Below are 4604 nucleotides of genomic sequence, written 5' to 3'. Positions count from 1 at the left end.
GAGCCTAGGGACACACTTATCAAGAATGCAGCCAGAGAGAATCACCAGACTTCCCTGAGAGACGTGAAAGATCACCCCAACGCAGAGATACAGCAATGCACACCGGTGCGCAGACTCAGTCTGAAAAAGATGTCAGTTCTCTTCAAACTTAACCACGAGCTCAATGTCATCCCAAATTAAAATCCGAGCGAAAATTTTCTGATACTTTACAGGCTGGTTTTAAAATTCATGTAGTGGGCAAACATGCAAGGATGGTCAAGGCAATTTTGCAAAAACAACAGAAGAGGGTGAGATTTGTGCTGCCAGTTAGCAAAGCATATTATCAAGCTCGGGGCAGACAAATAGATCAGTGGGCCAGAAAGGACCGGGGCATAGACCTGCATTAGAATTGGATGTCACACAGAGGCAGCGATTTGAAATCAGTGGGAAAATGATACATTATCCCATGTAGTGTTGAGGCAATTATCTATCCATTTGGGGGGGAGGAAGAGTTAATGTTAGATTCATGCAGGCTAATATTCATGCGCATGGAATTTTTTTTTTATATATAGTATAAAGGCTTAAATATGTGTAAATAAACTATAAATTTTAGAGCAGGGGTATAGAATCTCAATATTGAGAAGGTTTTCTTTAAATAAGAATGTATTGAACACGAGTCTTGACACCAAAAATTTAAAATATAAAAATGGCATATAAATAAGATGGATACATTTGATCATAGCTACACTTAAAAATTCTTTAGGACAAAATACATTATACAATTAAATGACAAGAATCACTTTGTAGATAATAGTTTCAATAGATAGAGCACAGTATTAATATTCAAATACATAAAGAACTAAAGTTCAGTGGGAAAAGGACAAAAAATCCTTCAAAAATGGGCAAAGAATATGGACAAACAAGAAGAGGACAGTCAACACACGAAGACTTCGATCTTGCAGGTAATTCAGAAAAATGCAAACTAAAGTAATATACTATTTTACTCTCATCAGAGTGGCTAAAAATGTAAAAGTTGGAGCTGATCTAGAGAAAAAGAAACTCTTACACTCCAATGCAGGAAATTACACGAGGAGGGCACTCTGGAGGACCTTTCAGCTGTTTCCACTAGGACCGAAGAGACATACACACGAACACCTTATGACCCATCACCCCATTTCTAAGTATCTGTCCCAGAGACACGCTGGTACCTGTGCAAATGGGCAGTGTACAGGGTATTCTGATGTTTGTCTAATGGAAGGACACTGGAAACACTGTGACACCCAATCCATGGGAAAACACTGAGTCCAGTGTCAGTCACCAGTCAATGTGGCCAGTCACCGAAGCCAGCACTGCCGAGGGCCGTGGCAAGCTGGAAGTGGTGTGGGTGCAGCGGCTGAGACTGACCCTCCAGAGTGTGCATGCCAGGTCCGTGCAGACACACACGCGAGGAGCACAGGGAGACATTTGGGTCATCAGCAAAGCCCAAGAGCTGCTACCTCTGAGGTGGGGGACTGCAGCGGAGGCGTGGGGGCCGTGGGCACTAGAGACTTCTTTATCTGTAGTGCTCTAATTTTATTTGAAGGCACATGTATTCATGTATTACCTGTATAATTAAAATTTAATTCAAAAATTCTAATTCATTTCCAGCCAATTAACTCTGTTTTACATGTGTGCTGTGTTCTCATTGTGTGCCCAGGGACAAAGCACATTTACGGACTGTGTCTGTGAATGAAGCATCGTGATTAGTAAATTGATTAAAATTTGGAAAGAAAAGGAAAACTTTTCCCGCATACAAACGCAACAAAACAGATAAGGTACTGAGGAATAAACCTCCAAAAAAAAAAAAAATGTAAAACAGCTTTATGGCAAAAGTCACCAGTCTTTTTTAGAAGGCATTAACAATCACACCAAACGAGTAAGACTAAAATGGAAGCAGACATCGTGTTCACAAATGGGAAGAACCGATGGCCTAAAGATGTTATTTCTTCCTCCAATGTAATCTCCTCATCGTTCCAACAAGATTTTTTTTTTCATGAAACTTTGACAAGTTAATTCTAAAATGTATGTGAAAAAGGAAGTCTCCAATATGATCACGATAATTACAATAAAGAAAGAAAGAAAGAAAGGGCCAGCAGTATATTGCCTTGCTAGGTGGTAAGATAAAGCTTTGCTCATTGAAATAGGGTATCGCCCCAGAAGTAGGCAACGGACCCACATAGGCTCGACATAGGGGTTGGGAGAAAGATGTCTTTAGGCCATAAACGGTGCTTAGCATGCTGGTTATCCATGTGGAAAAAGATCAGATTCGAGCTCCGTGTCACGGCATACATGAAAACATGTTTGAGAGGAGTTAAACTGTTACTTTTTTTTTTTTTAAATATAGAACTTTTAGATGCAATACAGCTGCACGCATGAGTGTGGTGGGCCACTGCCCGGCTTCGCAGGCGCGGCCGATCCCTCCTCACTGCGGCTGGAAGCCAGGGTTTCCATACCTGGTGGGTCTTCAGTGGGATCCCACCTGCAGCCTTCCTGAGAGCCTGCTGAGCACCTCTGCCCGGGCTTCACAGGGCTCTCCCTCATCCTCTTCCTCCCCATCTTCCTGGTCCTGGGAAGGCTGTGGGATTGGAAGGATCAAGGTCTGAACCCAGCTCCGGCCTCAGGAACGGAGTCAGTAAGACACTTCCTTCTCCGCTCTCCCGGCATCTGTGAAATGGGCAATGTTCTGTCTCATGTGGGAGGAGGTGGTGTGCATAGGAGGAGATGAGTCTGAGTGTGGATAAGGGTACAGAGCTTAGAGGACAGCACGCACTTCCACTTTTGCTCAATCCACCCACTAAAAACTGCCACCTGAAACTTGCTGCCCCAGTTCTTTCCTGTGCTTAAGTGCTGGATTATTTTTGGTCAGAATTTTAATGTTGAATTTAGATATTTGATTCTGAGGCAGAAAATACTGATTTGGCACCCAAAGAATTTACTGCCTGTTGCTAGGTTCTGAGAAACACACAAATAAGACATGATCCCAGCCACGAGACAGGATAAAGCTGGTGCTCATTAGAGCTGGAGTCAGCACAGAGGTCAGATAGAAGCTCCCAGAAGATCATGGAGCTCAAGTTTCTCTCTAAAAGGTAAATAATTTAATTTTGTCCCATTCAGACAAATACACATTATTGCCCCAAACTAATTTATCTACCTCCAAGCTTGAGCCCAGCCCCGTTGGGAGCTCACTTCACTAATTGTCTCCATCCTCACTCTGTTCATTGCTCAGGCCGCTTCAGGATATTCCAATGCCAGTATTGGTCTGTCCTTAAATAATCAAAATCTTAAAGGATTAGACTTTATCCCCTGCTCCTTTCTTTCCTTAGTTTACTCCCACCCAAGCCACTTCTAGTAAACTTCTCTGAGGGCTCCCATGGGCCCCAGGCTGTTGAATCAGCAGGGTTCGTCCTGCTGCTCATGGAGGGGCATGCCACAGTGAATGCATGCATGTTGGAGTGGGCTCTCCACCATCACCCACTGCCAACTACTTGAACTTTCTGCTGAGGGTCCTCTCTGGCTCTTTCTTTTCAGAACCCTAAAGGGGAATTTCCTTTTATACACCCAAATGTTGGTGTTTTCTGGGCTTCCTCAGTCAATCTTGTAATCGCAAAATGATCCAGGAACCTGAAGCCACTTTGCTTCATATTTCTACTCAGAATCCAACAGTTGCTGTGATTCATCCCTCTGTGCTCCAGTCTGTGCAGTCAGTCCGTGCAGTCAGTCCTTCCTCCCCACTTCCATTAGGATGTCTCAGCTGTCCACCAGCAGAATTGGGCTCTAACTCACTCACCAGTCCCTTTCTGGGGCTCCCTGTTTGGAGAAAGACACTGCCGTCTCACCCAAAATTCAGGGGTCTTCTGAATACTTCCTCCTCTCCTACCCCTCTTCATTCGGTCAAAGCACCAGATCTAACCAGCCTAGTGACTGTGTCTCCACCATGTCCACCATGACAACCGAAACTTCTGTCTTCCTGAGTCCACCCCATGCTTCCTCTAATGATCTCTCTGTTATTGCCCCAAACTAATTTATAGAAATGCACCAGGGCATGTCCCAGTCCTGTTTTCTTTGCTTCTAGGATGTACGAAGCTCAGTTCTGGCCTCCACAGCTCTGCACAGCCAGCACTGTCTGCCTCTTGGGTCATTTCTCTCGTGTGCACAAGTTGTTCTCTTGCCAGAATGCTCTATCCATTTTCCTCTATCCAGTTAACTGCTTTTCCTTCTTTACAACTTGGTTCGAGAGTCATCTCCTCAGGGAAGCCTCAGGACTCAGCCTAGGACAGGCCCCTGTCCATTGCCAGCACCTAGTTGCACTCCTTCAGTATCAGTGTTGGAAACGGTCCGTTTATGTGTGTGATCATTTGAATAACATCTTCCTTTACTGTCGGACCAATTATATGACACAGGGATTCTGTCTGTTTTATTTAATTCACCAAAGTCTCCACAGTACTAGGCACACTCCCTGGGTGCTAAACTAGAATATGTAGATGAGTAAACTTTTGGCACTAAGCAAAGCTTGTTGTGCTTGGGAGTTAACTCCTGCTTTCCTACACCCAGCATCCCCCTCCATCCTACACCCGGCAGCCCCCCCC

Source organism: Condylura cristata, unplaced genomic scaffold (assembly GCF_000260355.1).
Source record: "Condylura cristata isolate star-nosed mole 26May11 unplaced genomic scaffold, ConCri1.0 scaffold00022, whole genome shotgun sequence".
Classification (NCBI taxonomy): Eukaryota; Metazoa; Chordata; class Mammalia; order Eulipotyphla; family Talpidae; genus Condylura; species Condylura cristata.
The sequence above is the reverse complement of the archived record's forward strand: the minus strand, read 5'-3'. Positions refer to the sequence as shown.